Source organism: Corapipo altera, unplaced genomic scaffold (genome assembly GCF_003945725.1).
Source record: "Corapipo altera isolate COAL_440 unplaced genomic scaffold, ASM394572v1 62, whole genome shotgun sequence".
In the NCBI taxonomy this organism is placed as follows: domain Eukaryota; kingdom Metazoa; phylum Chordata; class Aves; order Passeriformes; family Pipridae; genus Corapipo; species Corapipo altera.
In genome coordinates this window covers 629,392-648,533 of record NW_020884894.1, presented here as the reverse complement: position 1 = coordinate 648,533, position 19,142 = coordinate 629,392, and the positions used below count along the sequence as shown (strand labels likewise).

The following is a 19,142-nucleotide window of genomic DNA, read 5'->3' as shown; positions in this document are numbered from 1 at the left end:
AGTAAAAGTATTCTACATTGAGTTAGGCTGGGCATACATTAGCGCAATATCCTAGTTGGAATTAGTCTTTCTCTGAGAAGAAACTTCAGGAAGTAGTTGTGCCTTGACCACAGGCAACTCATCTTAAATTTCATTAACTTTTTTCTATGCTACTTTCTTAAGTTTATTCAGAATGCCCTTTCAAATGCAGTTCAGTCATGAACTCTATCATTCATAGTGCAGCATTGTTTGTGTTGAGTCTTTGCAGCAGGGTTATCACTACAGGTTAATGGATTTGTGTTCTGAGAAGCCATGATTAGAATAGGTGACCTGTGTTCTGCATTATACACTGAAAAACATATCTAGCAGCATGATTGTTATCAAGCATCAGAAGAGATACTGAGAGCTGTGTGTATAGACAGCACTAAACTCAGATGGTTTTATTATTCCCAGGTATTGTGCAGTGGTTAAATTTGACATGTACAAATTGCTGAAGTGAAGATTTGCAAAGTAACAGTATACATCAATGCTAATGGCTTAGTTAAGAAAATGATGTGCCGGATTTCAAGCACAGCATGAATATGCATTTAAAATATTTGTGACACTTTAATGGACATTTTCATTAGCAGAGGTTCTAACAATGGCAAAAATCTGAAATTTTATACAAGGAGTGAACTTACAATAGTTCCACAAAATTCAAAGAGAGAAATTCTTACTGTTGAAGAAGACATTAAAATTCAGGCCCTTGAAGTCCCCTCCCAACACAGCTATTCCAGTAGAAAAAAACAAGTAGAAAAAAAACCAAGTAGAAAAAAAGGAAGTTTTCTCGTCCCTTCTGTAAAATGTTTAAAGCACTGCTGAGTATGAAGAAGAAGAAAACTTAAGCAGTCATGGCTTTTCTCTTCCTCTTTATCATTACAATACATGAGTTGACATCAAGGAGAAAAAACACAGAAAACTCATTTATAGCTGAAGTGGACTGTAGAGCTGCTTGCTATGCTAGCAGGACATCAGAAATACTCATTAGGAAAGCATTTAATAGTAACTATAACATTAAAAAGAATAAGTAGCATATTCAAGGTAGAAGGCCAACTAATCACCTAGTGAATACTAACTTCTGCTGTTATGTATGCACAGCTACAGCCTTCCCTTCTTTAAAATAGGCCTTTTACACATTGATTCTTTTAACAAATACAGTGATACTGCATTGTGATACTGAACTCATTCAGTTATGAAATGTGCATCAATAAAAAAAGCTTGCAAGGAAAGACTTCAGTGGACACATTCAGAATTTAAGCACTTCATAGCATCATACCTAGAAAGTCATTGACTTTCACGAGAGCTATACCTAGCATGTTTCCAGTTCCTGCAAAGGAAAGAATTCTCTCCAAGTTATGTTTGGTATGCTTGGAACAACCTGGCCTATGAGGAAGAGCGAGTTCAGAGGGTCTTTGAACTCATTCACAGGTATGGCTTAGAGAAGCCCAAATTTTGACAATTGTTTGTCCACTATTTCAACTACTTGCAGGTAGGCATTGCTTGCGCTCCTTGAGAATAACAGTGATGATATATCCCTGCTGTGGTCTACACAGCTGAGTTCTAACTATGATACTTAAAAATTCAAGTTTCTTTTTTTTCCCTCGCCAACAATCAGCCCTGAATCACCAAACCAGTTAGTTACACCAACTGTTTATTACACTTAAACAAAATTAAAAAACCCCACACTGCTTCTCTTTAGAAGTAGTAATAGATTTGCATCTGACACATGTTGTCCTCAGGATACAATTTCATTGAGCGTCTCTTCCTCATTTATTGTAGTAGCTTAATCTGCCTTAGCTCTTGTTACAGCTTGTTTAAACTGCTCTCAGATAGATTTTTTCCTACCAAACACCTTCTATACTGGCTGTAACACTTCTGACATGACATGCTGTGCTACAAGTTGCTGATGATCATTTCCAGGACAGTGCCACTGACACGCTTGCAGCAATACTCGTAACAGCACTTCCCTTTAGAGGGAGCTGATCAAAAGCTGCTAGAAAAGGTCCTTTGTCCCTTGAATATTCTGTTAACGTGGAATTTGACTGGTATCTTCATGCAGCACATTCACCAGCTTTGAACCAAAACATCTGTTTACGACTTGCCAAGACAGTAACTCCTTGAAGCATCATCTTCCAAATCTTCTGATGTGAACCTCTGCTACAACGAAATAATGATCTCTGGGATAATGACTCCAAAACAATAACCTCTGTGAAATACTGAAAGACTGAGCTTTTAGGTAACTGCCCTAAATTCTGCTGTTACCACAGTTAAGTAAACTGCCCTAAAGGCTCTATTTTCAAGGCCTGAAATTTGTTACACCATCGGGCAATGTGTTAACCATCACTTGCTCAATGGGACAGGACAATTCAGCCCATTCCACTCAAATAAGCTCTTTCAGCATTCTATTTCAAAGATCATCAAATTCATTTCTGTAGAGAAGACAGTAAGGACTGTCTACAGAAGAGCATCTTCCTTACATGGAACCACACTGTTAAAAAAAAATCAACCATGAATAATGGAGAATTCTGGCATTTGGTGATCCGAAGAACCAAGCTTTTGTTACCCAGATATCCCCAGGCTGAAAAGGCCTGAGATGTCATTGACTATGAAACATGGATTCTTTATTTTAAAAAATTCAGATGCTACAAATAAGCTGCTTTGAAAAAAGCAGTATTTTGAATGCCAAGAGAATAATTTAATGCAATGTGAAGCAGAACACAGTTCAGTATTTTTTCAGGAAAACATTCATAAACATTACCTTTTTTACAGGGCTTAGTGAATTTTGAAGTCTACATAAGAAAAAAACGTAAGCAGAAATTTGATTTGCATAGGATAATATGTCTTTTACTGCTTCAGCAAGTAGTTGGTTGTTCAGCTATCTTTATTTTGGAGGAAATTAATTTGCACCTTACTGGATGCTAAGGTCTGTTCTAGAAAGCAGAAGAGAAAAAGAAAATTAAGAGTACTTAAACGATGTCCACTCTAATTAAATGCACTTCACTAAAAGTACAAATACCCTATGAAAAACCCTACGTAACTTCACTAATTTGAATCTGTATGTCTATGTATGCTCACTTTGAGCTTTTTCTTAAAAAAAGGTATGTGCCATTTAAGTTAAAATCATATATGACAGTTTCTCCATCCCTAAGCAATAACCAACAGGAACATATTCCTATGCATTTTTAATTTTGCTGGCACAAGAAGTATTCTCACATCTGTTAGGACTGATTTGGAATCACTACTCTTGGAAGACAAATTCTTTTATTTATTTCTTGAACATGATTCCCTTAAGAGTTAGAGAGGCCTCAGCGACACAAATGGGGTAACCCAGCAAAACCCAACCTGTGCCAAGGGCAGGGGAAATAGTTTTAATTCTACAGTGCAGTCTCCCAAGCCCAGGGAACTGTAACCAGCTGGGGACTTTTACTGATTACAATCCAAGGCAGCTTTTTAATTTCTTCCCTGGAAGCCACTGATACATGTTTTACTGTCTCAGCGGAGTTACCTATAGGTTTCTACATCTGGCTAAAAAACACTTACTAGGAAAGGAAGGATGGAATTACAGCTAAGGAAATATGTTTACAATTCCTAATTCTGCCACCTGAGTCTGCATGACCTTGATCAACTTACTGAACTTTTCTGTAACTCTTGGCCCGGAGCGTCTAACGAAAACAGTAAAATTTCTAACATCGCAGGGTATAGATTTGAGGTAACACTAAAATATAAGTAGTAAAACTTGAAGGACTGTTGTTCCAAAGGCCAAGCAAATAAGCCAAAAGCACTTAAATCTATAAGGATAAGGGTAAATTGGGCTCCAAAATTTAACTACCAGGTTGTACATTATCCAGTTGGTAAAGGCGGAAAAAAAAGAAGTGGTAATATTTCTACAGCCTCTATTTATAGCAAATTGTTGGTTATAAAATAATACTTCATATTTGCTTTGACTTCTGTTCTGTAAGGTTTGTTACACATCCAAAAACAGCAATAGAAAGACACATGCTTACAGGCTGAGTTGAGATGTGCCTGTCTTTGGAGATACACTGGCATTTGTTTGCTCCTTAAGTGTACCAGTGCCACATTTAAAACATGAAGTCCCCTTCTGCTGGCTTAGGGTTAGATCTGCAAAACACTGTCCTTTGATTCTTGCCTTTGACCTAGGTCTTATCACCTGTGGTCTTCCCTTTACCAGGCCTTCTGCAAAATGGTGGCATTGCTGGCTAACCGTAGAAACACAAGAATTTTTTCTAGATATAAAGACTTTTGAGAAAGATTACTGGTCCTTATGGACTTTGGGGAAAAGAACACTGAAGTAGAGAATTTTAAAGCCCATACTTTTGGATTTAGATGCTTTCTCTCTAGACCTCAGTCTGACATAGTAGGATATAAACTTCTCAACAATTCAGGTTTCTAAATTGCAGAAAAATTATTTGGTGAATTGGTTCTTGGCACTACAGAATCAGCACTCATAAGAAGTTACTGATGTATTTTATTCTGGTAACTGATCTGGCTGACTCAAATAAGACTTCTTTTTTTTCTTATTACAAGCATGACTGTACAATGCACAATATTAGGGATATGAAGCTATTTTAGCTGTACATGCAGTATTTGTGTGCAACTCAAATATATCTGCACAGAGCAGCAACTGATGCTGCTGCCTACAGTAGCACTGGAGAAAGCCAAGACTGAAGATTTATGTTCTTTAAATATTTGCTTAATTCTCCTGCACAGAGACTTTTTCCATTATTCACCTTGATGATTTAAAATATAAGTGATACTACTCTGCACTTTCAGTCAGTGAATAAGTGGTTTATAGAGCCTAAGAATGGTTGCTCCCTTCGAGCCAACAAAGAACGAACGCTAACACTGGTGTGAGATCACAATGTCCAGAGCCATTACTTCATGCAGGTAAGAATTCAGAACCCACTTCACTACCACTTAATCCAGTTTTATTCTGGTGTGAATTTGCTGGTTTGGTTTTAATCCAGGAAGAACATAAAGGTCTATCTCCACTGCATAGCCCTGCATGGAGAACAATACAAAGTCATGCATGTTCAGCGTGAGATAACCTTTGTATCTTAAGCCACGACACTTGCATTACACACAATATCTATTTACACTACTCATGGCACAAATGGCAGACCAATCTCATGGTGCCTGGAGCCAGTGCTGACATGCAGCCTTCCTGCAGATGAAAGCAAATGCTCTCCAGAGCCAGAAGCTTTTGCTTCACTCCTGTGAGCTGGATAAGGTGACACTGAAACTTCCAAAAGGTTGCTGAGGACAGAGGAAGGAACGGTAGGAACCGCTGTGCTGGAAAATTGCTCTGCAACAGAATAAATCATAGGACAGCCACAGGAGTTGTATTTTTCTCCTTCTGTTTTTTTGCTAAGAAAACAAGACAGAGGTTGGCCCAGGGACAGACTCCAGATCACCACATAAACTGTAGGCACTGATATTTAACACTTTTATATCAATTACCTTGCATACACTGTGCATCATTCCTCCACCTAAATATGAAGCATCTAACAGGTAGAAACAACTCCCTTTTTAAGATGTGAGAGCTTTGTGTTTTGTTTCTCTTCAAAACCAACTTTATTTATTTGGAGACAATCTTCGCAACTGCATTTGGAACTAATACTCAACACAGAACTATTTATACTGCTCTAAATCCTTGGCTTACAATGCCTGTTTCCTTTTTGAACTACCTTCACTGCAAAAAGGAACATTGCATAAATAATTCTTCCCAAAGAAAAGCAAATCAGAAAGCACAAATGCTACCTTTGCAAAAAACACAGCACTCAAAATACTAGATTATAATTAGGTTTCTATTCCAAGTATTTCAATGTACAGTTAACCTTAGACAACTGTGCATGAACCTTCTAATTAGCATGTTATCTTTGGAGCAATTAGTATCTTGTACCTCATATGTTATCTTCAAATTAAAACTTTCCCTATCTCAGCATTATTAATTAATCATTTTGAATCTGAGATGAAATAGATGTCACTCAAGAGAAAGTCAGTGTTTTTAGAATGTCACAGCCACTGACATTTCAGAACAATTATTTAGCTGTCTTCAAATAGTACAAGGCTATTGCCTTTAGCTTACACTGTCTTCATAGAATGTGCACAAAACACTCAATGTAATTATTACATAAATTGTTTTACATCTGCAAACAAATTTTATTGTTGCATTATACAAAACATCCAATTATCGCAGTCAAGAGGAATTTTAGTTAAAAATACAAAAAAGTTCATTTTTAAAAATTCTTAATAATCCCCTCAGTACAATTAAGAATCCTCCTTTCTCTCAGGGCCTGTAGTATAGCTATAGCCAGTAGCAACAATTCAAAGTAAGATGCAATATGATTGTTTGACCCTGAAGATACTAATACAGATGATGATCTTTTATATGTCACTCTGCCAACCTGATTTACTGTGATGAATGAATAACTTCATAGCCTAATATCTCATCACAATATCTTTGATCTGAGACACTAAAAGAGGAAATCATTTCAAAAGATGATTGCCCTTCTAAAATACTTTAAAAACCTGGAATATTTAATTTTTTTATAATATATCAGATTAAATAAAAGTAAATACAAACCAGCATAATTTGGCTACTCTCCATCAACAAATAAAGTTACCTTTTATATCAATAAATTTCCTGTGCTTAAGCTAGAAACTACCTTACGTCTGTTTATAAGTAAAGGGTTCCTTCATCTATACTGCACCAAAGGAAATTAGTATATTTCAAAAAAAACACAACAGGAATAAGTTGCAAAACATTGTGTTTTCTCTAATTGGCTTAGAAAATGAAAAGCTTGACCTATAAATATTTAACAGACAAGATGAACGTTTTCTTACAGCTGCAGCACATTTGATTCCCAGTTTTGTCCCACAATTACTTGACTCCATACAGACTTAAATGTGAAATTTTAAGACAATTGGGCAGTTCTCCACCATACAGAATTGCTATCTGCATAAAATTCTAAGCAGGCTGCTATTCTAGTCTTTATTTTACAATTTGACTTTACAATTCCTCTTTTTAACATAATCAGTTTTATTAACCCCATATAAACTAAAATCCATGTGTATATTGTTACAGTACACCTACTTTTTAAAAAAAAAAACCCTGACACCACAGAAATAAAAATTCTGAGTCAAAACACCTGTGGATTTACGATACAGAATCCGCTCCTACTTTTTACCCCTTTATTCTCCTATAATCACAACTGGAAACAAAAATTTCAGTAGTGTCAAAAGATGGCTCATTGTGAAGTATAATTCTACGGGATGGTAGTCAAAGCTGCTGATATACATTATATATACACATGTATCTCATATATAACAACATATGCTAGACACAGTCATAATATGCATGAAAGTGCAGAAATGCCTGCAGCAGGGCCTGGGCAGGTCTCTAGTGCCCAACACAACAACCATGACTTGAGCTCCAGAGCACTACCAGGAGGTCCCTACTTACTATCATCTCTACTTTCATGGATCAAGTCAGGGAGGGACAGGCACAACAAACGGCTTGCCCAAGGTCACACAGCCCTGTAACAACGTAAATGCAATTGGAACTCAAATGCCCTGACTTTTATTTTAACAAATACACAATGTTTCTTCTCTTATAATAAAGGATAGAAAGAGAACATATGTTATTTTATGAGAATACACTTGCTTGCTTGAAGTAATCAGGTTTCATCAGTTTTTTTAGGAAAATCTTGAGCTATGCTTGGAATCATAGGAGGAAAGAAGAACAGGACAAAGGACTAATAAAAGAACCACCATGAGTTTGATCAGGAGTGAACTAGATTTCCATCACATGTACATCAGTGTGAATCAGCAATTTTTTTAAAAAAGGATACAATTGTTCAAGCATAAAGACTTAAAAAAACTTTTACCAAAATTAATATCTTTTAAATTTCTTACAAAGAAACTACACAGCTTTCTCTAGATGTTCATAATAAAATGCAGAGGAATTCTGATGGTAGTAGTTTTAAATCAAATATAATCTCTATCTAAATGCATTTTCTTTAGAAAAGTCACTGTCTTAACACAATAAGCCCAGAGAAATACATTTCCTGCTGAAATTACTCCATTCCTTTCATGCCACAGGGAGAAACGGAAGCAGAACAGTCTAAATGAAGTTCTACTTGATTAAACCATCTCTAGCTAAGTCCAGAGTCAAAGGTTGCTTTAGTGCTGCATCACACCCACATACAGAATTATTTGGATACTGCTAATTTTGAACACCCCTAAACTGTAAAAATCATGATAATGGTTTATTACAAATTACTCCAGCACAAAAACTACAGATTTTCAACTACTGCTTTATAACCAAATCTATTTTAGATTGAATTCATCAGTAGAGAAGTCTGATGGAAAACAAGGTAGCAAACTCCATATGTAACTGAAGGAACCTGGGTGGTATCTAAAGAAACCTCTTTTGTGGCCCTCCCAAGAAAATTTGCTTAGAAGATCCAAAGCACAGAAGACTCTGAACCCCCTGTCTCTGCTGTGTTTCCAAAAGCACTGGACAACCTCCCCATGACTCACAAACTTGAATGCATTCTACCAGATTCTCCTGTCTTAATCTGTAACCAGGAATCTTTCTGCTAGGAGCACTGAAGGCATGGATATATATTGTTCCCCTCACACCTACCCACCGATGGTTGGCTTGTCTTTTTTCCATGTTTAGTGAAAAAAAAAAAAAAATCACCATTTTTACAGGTCTCAAGCTTTGAAATTCCAAAGCATTGTATCACAAAATAACAGAAGCTTCATCAAAACCAAGGTTATGCCAGAAGTTACTGCTTTTCCTGACCCACCTATCAATTTTTCAGTTCTTAGGCTAGTGAAATTATCACATACAATAACTTAAATCTAAGCTGAAACAGACCAGTGCTGAACTTTGGATGAATGATAGACATGATATATTTTTAACATTAATATTTATTTTTTTTTGTTAAATCTACAACCATTATTCTGGACTTTTCTTTCCAAGGACACAATGATTCTGATTAAGAAAATAAATTCACAGAACTTTGTAACAAACAGTTTTCAATTACATCTAATAAATCTTGGTATAAATGTGAATAGCTGCTTATGCAGATGAAGAACACTAAATAATGAATTTAATGCTACTGAGCAAATGTCATTAACATTTTTTGAAGATTGGATGAACATTAGCTTTGTTGGTAAATGACATTTTAAATATTTAGGGTTTTATAAGGGTGGCTCATTTCTTTATACAGCAACAAATCTTCAGACAGTACTTCTGTCTGGTTCTAGAAAACTACAATTGATATCTTTTCCATATATACTTAACCTCCTACAGATTTATTTGATTCTCAATAATTACTATTCTCTGGTAAGAGGCATATGTTATTACAGCACACTGCACTCCCACAAGCTGTCCACTCAGTGTATTTTAATAAATCTCTGCCAAAGCTGTATAAATTTGATCCTGTTTAAATTTAATAAGGATCAGAATATATCAAAGCACAGATTCCCATGAGAGAAATAGATACTTTGCATAGTTATTGAGTGCCCTATTCATAAATACAATGTCTAAGACCTAGACCATCAACCTTGAATTAAAAAGAAAAAGAGATTAATGCGTGCAAAGCCAGCTACTTCTTAAATAACTAGTGAAATTAGTGTTTAATAAAACATTTTCCCCATACTACTGTTAAAGACAGCAGCACTGCCACAGTCTTACTATTATGATTCTAATACATAACTACTGAATATCTGCAGTATAGAAACACCTTCTCCCAAGCACCTTTCACAATTCTTCCATTAAAGATTTACCAACATAAGGACACAGATTCCTAAACATGTCACCATGTGTTCCTCGTTGGGTTGTGACTCATCCTTTTCCATTCCTTGGGACTGCTGCCTTAAGCAGGAAGCAGATCAGCCACCAAGAGCCACGGGTATGGCAGAACCTGAACTAGTTTAGGACAATGAAGAGAATAAACATATATTTGACATCCATTTCCTTCTCTTCTCTGGAATGATGTCTAGAAGAGGAAGAAATTCTCAATGCTCTATTAATTCTAGGTAAAATTCAGTGATTTTATATAATACCCTACAACATTTTAGATTCTTTTCAGTAGTTCGTGTTTCAGTGCTTGCTGCGGCAAAATACCAGGAGACATAACTATACAATTAGATGCTGATCTGGCATCTTACGAAGAATTTTGAAGATCACTATCATAAACACAAATGCTGCATGTATTCCAAATATAAATATGTTTATATAATTAGTTCTTCAGATTCCAGTGTTTCCTTTGTTGTTGTTTTGGAGATGTTTGCACGTAAACGGAAAAAACCCAAACACCTAAACAAGGTTTCCAACAACACATGTAGAGACCACACCTGACAGCTGCTAGTCACAGAAAGAATTTGCTAGTCTTCCACAGGAAAGCTGCCTTCCTTAGCAGTTTCAATTAGCAACTGTGTATATAACTATAAATGCAACCTGCCACTTTCAAAATAGCTCCACTCTTTTTCGCCATCTTTGATGCTTACGGGACCATAGGTATAGGGGAAAAATCAGACTGTATTTATCCTGAATTAAAATTCATATTTTCAAAGTAAGAGCATGAAAGTCAAAAGACAAATCATTTTACATGGAGCAGAGATCTTTCCCAAGGGGAAAAAAAATGTACTAAATCAATTTGCCATTGTTTTATAAGTCAGCTACTGAGAATGAAATTACAGACGGCTGAAATTAATGTGAGTTTTGCCATTGACTTCAATGAGCCAAAGATGTCATCCTCAGTGTTTTACTATACACAGAAGCCTGATGTCAGAATTGGTACAGCTTTATGAAGTACAGTACAACATAATTCAATCCATCAAAGTGAAGACAATCGTATCATCACTCAATCATTGGTCCCACTTGCATCTGTGGTAACATTCATTCTTGTTTTCTTTTCCCTTTACCGTCATAAAGGTGTTGGAGCCGGGAACAACCATGGCCACATTTGTCAGCAATATCCCTGCATCCACTGTCAATATTATGGCATTGTGGTGAAAGTACAGGTATAAAAATTAAATTGAAAATTCAAACTACGCCGATGGAAATGCGTGGAAACCACAACACAGGCAACAGAGCTTTGCCAGAATAGTGCCATCAAAATCATAGCACTTAAAACACAAGTACTTTGAATTAAGATCAAACAAAATCACTGTATAACTATTCATCCTGGGTAAACATGTCTAGGCCTTTTATGTACCACCTGTAGCACAGGGTTACAATCTGTCTTTGTTTTCAAGAATTTTAGAAAATACTGCACTTCAGTGGTAAAAATCTTGGATCCATCTATTTAAAGATTCAGTGCTTAAGCTGAGTTGAGAGTACGGTGACTTGATTTTCTTGCTTTTACAGGTTTGTGTCTTTCAACCTTAATGTTATTTCAACAAAGTGCCTTCTGTTTATTATGGAGATATTCTGTTGTATTTCAGTTCATGAAATTTTCAATATAACAAGAAAAAACACAGTTTAAATTCTTATTTTGAAAACCATATTGCCAATTTTATTCAGCCTGTATTTTAATATAGCATCAATATTTAACTACTTCATTAAATGAAGTGTGACTTTTATAGTGAAAATGTCAGTCTTTGCAGTTCATTAAATTCATTTAAAGTATAGCTGCTTGATTTTTTTCCTGAAGGAATAAAGGACTATTAACTGAAAGCATAAACTTAGCACTACCATGTACTTTTTTCTTTAAATTAACATTCAAGATCTGCAACAGTCTTTACAAATTTAAGGGATTGTTTGTATCCTTTTGCGTTATCTTTGTTTTTATAACAGATGTCACTTTTATAGCATATACAACTGTTTATCACAGTTGGATATGACCAGTAGGATGTTGCAGAGGACATTAACACGTCACGTGCTATTATGAATCTGCAGAATCCTACAAGTAGTATTAAAAATACATTATTTTGAACTTGGCATCTGGAAAAATAAACTGTATATGATGTAAAATGTAATAACTCTTGGAATCCAACAGGGTTTATGAGTTCTGTTTTTCTGTTTCATAAAACATTCTTTGATGAGTATCCTTTTCCTTTCAAGGAGAGTTTCTATTAACTAATACAAAAGAACACAGGGAAAGCTCCATTTCCATAAAGGCAGCACCATGTTTTTCCCATATGTAAGGACTCCTGGTCCATATTTTCTAGGATATGTGACTTCTGTGACTAATGTCTCTAAAGCTGGAAAAGCTCATTACTTCTGATTAATAAATTACTGTGATTATAAAATACTTTAATAAGAATAAAAAAGCTTCTTTGAAAGGTACTAAGATATAAAGGTGGTGATACTTTACTTTCAATCTACTACTCCTTTCAATGTTTGGAGCAGATCTCAATGACAGCAAAATCCTGGGTTTTGGAAGATAATCATGAGTCCTTTTCAAATTCAGTGTTTAGGTCCTGTCCTCTCCTGCCCAACAAAGAAATTTGATTAGGCTGCTCTCTTGTAGTAATGATCTGAATCACTATCATGATGATTCTCATACTTTCCTATTCTCAGATTGCACTAAACAGTCAATGCTTAATTTATTCCAGTACAGATGGTGATTGAGGGAAGGGTTTGGGCATGGGCATGAGACATTAAAGCAGTTCATTTTCATAACTATAATATCCATCCCTTGAAAAATCAGGAACTTTTCTAGTATCTTAAATGTAGAACCCAAAACATCCTACTACACACAAACATTTTGGGTACCACTACGTACCACAAAGATTTAGGCTGGAACTAGGATTTCGAAAAATATCAAATTATTCACTCCGTGATTTGAAAATTCGCCACATTCCCCATTCCTCTCACACACGGGCACTTTAGCCTCCACGTAACCAGCAACTGGCATCAAACTAGAGAGGAGGAAGAAATGTAGAATGCAGCAATTAGAGTCTACTAAAGTTAGAAGCATCCCTCAAAAACCTTCTTCCACGAATGCTGTGCAAAATAAAGTTTTATTTTCTGGGAAAACTACTTCATATCTCCAAATTTATGCTACACTACTGGGATCTGTTTTTCTAGGTGTCAAAAGTAACAGGGTTTCTAGGAAATTATGATGTATGAACTACCTTCCTCTGGATTAACTTCTTTAAAAAGCAGCATAGAGAAAAAAACCTGAACTATCGTGTGACTGTAATTCTGAAGAAGGAAAGAAGAAACTTTAAAACTTAATTATAAAAGCAACAGCCCAGTCACTTATTTGCAAAGTTAACAGGTACCAGTGACACATTTTCCAAATTGGAGTTTGAAAGAAACAGTCTTTACACACTTACCTTCTACACTGTTACAACTGCCAAACCAAACTGATGGGCTCTATCTAGCAGTCCCTTAAAATAAGATTACATGGAACTAAACAAAAATTGTTTCTTTCAGGATGTCATAAGTTCATATACAACTACAAAGGAAGAGGGACCCAGCTGGCTGCATTAAAATGATATGGTCTTGCCAGGTCAAAGTGACCAGCTCACTCACACTGGAAAACAAACTCTTCCTCAGCAGAGTCAAGATGGGTATCCTGAAAGTGAAACAAAGGCTTGACTCTCCCACTGCAGGGACTTGCCAGGCAAAGGCTGAAGCAATGCCACTCTTCTAGAACTATGTTTTTCTAAAACAGCGCAGGAAGGATCAAATTAATCTTCGCTACCTATTCACATTGTGCAACCATAGCATCATTCAGGTTGGAAGGGACACCAGGAGATCCCTAATCCAAACTCTGCTCAAAGCACAGGCCACACCAAACTGAGGAACTAGTTGCCTGGGGCTTTTCTTCAGTCAGGCCTTACAAGCCATCAAGGGCAGAGACAACCCTTTGAGGCAACCTGTACCAAGACTCCCTTATCCTCAAAGTCATTTTTTTTTCCTCTTTACTTCCAGTTTGAAACTCTCATTCCAGTTTGTGCCTCTTACCTTCAATCCCACCACAAACCCTTGTGAAGAGCCTGGCTCCATCTCCTTGCAGGGACCGGGGCTGCTCTCAAGTGCCCTGAAGTTTTCCCTTCTCCAGGCTGGCCAAGTCCTGCTCCCCGAGCCCCTGATCACAGGGCAAGTGTGCCAGGTACTGACCATCTTGCTGGCCCTTTTTATGTTTCAATCCATCAGGACCTGCTGGTCCTTTCCAACAGATGTGCTTCCCTGCCAGTTAGACCCCAGCCCATATCTCTCCAACCAGTATGCCATAAAAAGTATTTGATGCATTAGGCCAAGGATAAACGCATTGTCATCGAGCTTCAGGGGTCTGTGATGCTAAAAAAGGCTAACACATTTCTCAGTCCCTTTTTTAAAGTCCACTTGACATGAAAAATAGTACTTTTTTCACTTTCTTTTTTTCCATCCAGATAAAATACTTCATTGCCCATTTTGATGCACAAGCATCAACAAATAAAATCCCACCGTTAGTATTCAGCAGCCGAAGTAGGACCAATCATTACTTTGGAAAATTAAGGCTTTGAAGAAAACTTTCACATCAGCTACAGTCACCTGCTTCAAAGTTTAACTTTCAACTTCAAAAAAAGACCAAGCTAGAATTTTCTTGAAAAAAATTGCATACTGGTTTTTAATCACATTTTAATGACACAAAATTAGCATATCTGTCCCAAGACATATTAAGAAATAGCAGCAATGAAATTTGACAATAAGATTTTTGCACTTAAACTGCCTTATAACCAAGCAGCAAATCTTCACAGTACGTTTCAGAGCTCAGTAATTCTGAGAAAATCACGTAGCAAAGGTAAATAATCAGATTAAAAATTAGGTTACAAGTGTTCAGAAACAACCATCCAATTCTTAAAACTAGTTGATATTTGCCACTTTTTAATTATTTTTTTCTGGACCTTCTGAGATTAATCTAAAGATTTCTTGAATCTGAAACTCAAAACCAGTTCAACTGAATGACTGCTGGAATATTTACAACAGTACTGGCAGATGGAACTTCTTACCCACACAAGATTACATACTCTGTCTTCATGGATTAAAGGCAAAATAGTTATCCACTATCATAATTTCCAATTTCTTATGACCTTTAGAGAAGAGAAACAGACTTGCATTGCTGAAGAACACATACAGGTGCTAAGATGGGCTATAAACATTTGCAAGCATTTCGTGTATCTCTCTGAAGGCCTGCTTAGCTCCACACTCCAAGCACTTTTTGAAAATGAAGCTTTTATTGAGATCAGCAAGAACAGGATATTTTTAGAAACTTGGGAATAGAGGTAGATACCAGTTAGCACAGCATGGAGGTGATGAAGCAGATGATTACCTGATGTGCACTCACAAAACACCCACATCAAGACAAACCATCCAACAATTCTCTCTTCTAGAGACTGTTAAAGTTCCAGATGTGGATTGCTTCATCACCTCTTTCAAACACTTAAAGGCCTTTCCCTCCCTCTCCACCACCAAGGAAACGCACAACACTTGTGAAGGAAAAACTAAGTAATCGCTTCACATTCACTACAAGATTCTAGATAACTATCCACCATCTATAAATCTCATTTCTAATTGTTTTCCAACACAAAATTAGACTTCACACATAAATTTTCTTTGCTAGCTGTTATGCAAAACTTCAAAATTGTTATTGAGCCTGTAAGTAACTATCACACCTGCGGTTGCTTTGTCCAGAGTCTCACAGAGACTCACTCTGGAAGACTCCCAGAATACAAAACACAACTTCAATATCACATGTTTAGGAATGTAAAGATGAAGCCTAAAAGAACAACATTAAACAAGATTAAAAGTATAAGCAGCCCCACGACCCCTGTTTCATTCCACCCACAGTATATGACATTTGGTATCAACTGTGAGCCTTAAAAGTGACGACTGCTCCTTTGTCCCCACCACTATGGGAAAGCTGCCTCAGCACCTCAGTCCCCTGGAAGAGAAAGCCTTTCCTCTCATTCCCATTCTAAGCTCATAGCCAGTGTTTGTACAGCCACATTTGGAACAACACTGTTTTCTTTCTCCACCTGCTGTTTCCAGTATTGCCATTAGGGCCTAAATACTTTAAGTCTCTTATGTCTTCTTTTCTTAAGAAAAATAAATTCTCTAACTCCAAGGTACTTATAAAAAAAAAAAAATGAAAAAACCCCCACAACCAAAAAAGCAATCCTTTGCTGACAGACCTGTAATTTTATGTGTCAGTTCTTTCACACTTCAGAGATGAAGATTATCTACACCTTCTCAGCTGAATGTAGCATTTTCCTTCATTTTTGTTTGGTATCTAAGCCGGAGAAAACATAATAATCATTCATTTATTTAGTATAAGTGCAGACAAAACCAATTGTAGACTGTGTTTATGATTTCCAGTGAGGCAAATGTGTTGCTTCTGGTAATGATAAGAGGCCCAACAGATCTGGTGCTTTCCAGCAGACAGCGTTAACCCTTACCAACGTTACAGCCTGGCCCCAGGTAAGGGCATCATCAGTAGCACCTATTCCTTTTTGTTTTGTCAGCAGGTGGTTTTATCCTTTTAGGAAATGAGTGGTTCAGTACCCAAGAAACTACTATTTCAAAATAAATCCTCTGAGCTGAATTTTCTCAGCAAGTTTACGAAGCTCAATTCAAAAGCAGACACAACTCTCTTCTTCAAAGAGCATATACACCTACATGCAAGAGCAGGATTGCACCCTTTCCTTTTGAATCCACAGAAGATTTTCACAAAGTAAGGATGAGAAAGAAAAAGTTGGAGTATGTTTTAAATCAGTTCTTACATGAAGTTCAGTTTGTTTCTCTCATTGACTCGGTTTTTTTAAGATAAACATAAATCAGCTTCACAGCGAAAACTTCAGTAGTTGGGATCAATAAGCAACTAGCCTTGCTCTAGCATACATAGTGAGATTGATCATCTAAAACCCTGTTACTTCTTATTCAAAGATCTCTGACAACTAGAGTTTCAGAAAACAAAAGGGCTGTAGGTAGGAGCTCCTTTGCTTGGTGCCATAAGCCAACAAAACGAGGAAGCTAAGGCAAACCTCTCTCTTTCTTTTGATCAAATGAGAGTCAAAGATCAGTTCTTCAAAATGTACAGGAAATTTTAAAATGTAAATAACATGTATTTTCACCGTCTTCTCCCCCTGCTGACCCATTCAACCAAAAAAACCCCAAGACACAATAAAAGGCAAACACCACCCAGAACTACAAGAAGTTTAGGAACGCAGACGGACTGAAAATACTTGATCCTCAAACTGTAAATGTTTAGCAGTGTTCCCTAGCCACCATTCCCTCTTTCTCCTCAAGGTGAGGAGAGCCCTTTCTCTGTTCTTCTTTTAAATCAACAAATGGCCATTTCCTTTGGCAGCAGAGAGCACAATGACTGTTTCCTACCACAGAAGTGTGGATGATGAAGTAAGACTTTTAAGACTCAACAAAATAAGAAGAAATAGAAAAAACCTGTAAAAAAAAAAGAAAGTAAACAAGTAAAAAGGAAGTAGGAGATTAAAGATTTTTCACTGTCAACATTCTGTGCCAGATTTGCAGTGTATTGCTTGTACTCACTGTAGCTGCAAAGTTTCAGTCTGAGTTCATGAATACAATTTTCCTCCAAAGGAATTGTTCCTTTTTTAATTTTCACACTTATTTTAAAAGGAAAAATGTTACATCTGAGGGGCAGAAAGCAAGATGTATCCTTGATATCAGGTCTCACCCATGAAGAGAATAAATGAAACTCAGAAGATCTAAATGTTTTATTTAGGCATAAATAATATGGATAGATATTTATAGTCTTATGATTTCCAGACTTTATCCTTTCATATGCATTTAAAATACTCTATTGATGTCACGGTATTTTAATGGAGTCCTTTTTGAGTCACTGAGAATGAGGCATAACAACAATGTTCACCTGCAGTTAGTCATAATATGAATCAAGCTCTTTCTCATCACTGTCTCTCACTTATGCCTTGTGATGGAATAACTTTAAAAACTTTTATTTAGGAATAACTCTGCATAAACACAGAAATAACATGGAATATGATGCAGGTGCACTATAGTGGAACTCAGTTAATCAGCAATCCAAAAGTTACAAGCAATGGCAAGTAGCCCCATGATCTCCAAAGAAGATGTATGTATCCTAACGTTTGCATTCTGTGCAGGAGCAAAGTGCCTCTCCCCACGTTTTCCAAGCAGTGGAAGCTTGTTAGAACTGGTGCAGACCAATACACGTTGTTTGTCCTTTAAAAATGTGTGACTGTCCAAGAGTCACGTTTTCTATTTCACATTTATTAGTTACACATATTACAAGTGATAGATGCCAATTTTCTTTACAAAAACCAACACAAAGCTCAAAAAAACCCTCCTTTAATATGCTATCAACTGAAGAATCAGGATTCTTTTCTGGTATGTAAACTCTCCACCAGACTATTAACAGAAGGGCAAGTTCTGAGACCTTCCTTGAAAAATTGCTATTTGCTAGAGACAAGAATACAGGGAGATAGGCAGCACACTCGTATGATATGTTATCGCCAGCAATATATTTGTGCTGATAGAAGTCAAAGCCAATCTTCACCATCCCTACTCAAACACATTCTAGCACAGAACAGAAAAAGGCTGCTATCCTATCACAAGTTGTTTTCCAACTAAATTTAGAAAAAACCAGTTTGCTACTTAAGCCTATAGTTGCAGATTGAGGCAAAATAAACACAGAAGTTTACACTACCATTCTACAGCTGTTTTTTTAGAGAAGAATTACAGGTAGAAGAGCAAGATTGATCTCTAAGCTGTACACTGAACATACCACACATCTGTGCATGCACAACACAGAAGTGCTGTTTGTTTGCCTACTTGAGTAGGTGTTTAATGAACAGAACTATGTTTTCCTTTCATGTGATCTTTGATTAATCGCTCTGAGTCATATTTAGCCCTAGATTACACTGCCTGTCTTTCACCTCATTCACTCAGAACTGCACAGACCACGAAATTCTGTTCCAGTTGTGGGTGGCTCCAAGAATGTCAGGTTTTTGGTATGTGCTATCAGCCAGCGAGGCCAAGCCAGAGCAGGCAGCAGAGTCAAGGGGAGAGGAGAAAATCACCCAAGGAACGTGCTGACGCAGAGCATGGTCCGAGGGTCCTCTCATAGCAAAGGCACCCA

General features: G+C 36.8%; 1 protein-coding gene across 6 annotated transcripts in view; it reads right to left on the bottom strand.

The window, feature by feature from the left end:
* The window catches only part of TOX3 (TOX high mobility group box family member 3), a 77,722-nt gene that overhangs the window by 44,244 nt on the left and 14,336 nt on the right, over positions 1–19,142 (bottom strand). For 2 of the 6 annotated variants that reach the window (XM_027647034.1, XM_027647035.1), the window contains exon 1: positions 16,183–16,279. The exons of the other annotated variants lie outside the window; for them this stretch is intronic. The gene's annotated coding sequence lies outside the window, so the exon portion shown is untranslated. Of the gene's footprint in view, positions 1–16,182; positions 16,280–19,142 lie in introns of those variants that run through there. 6 annotated transcript variants of the gene reach the window in all.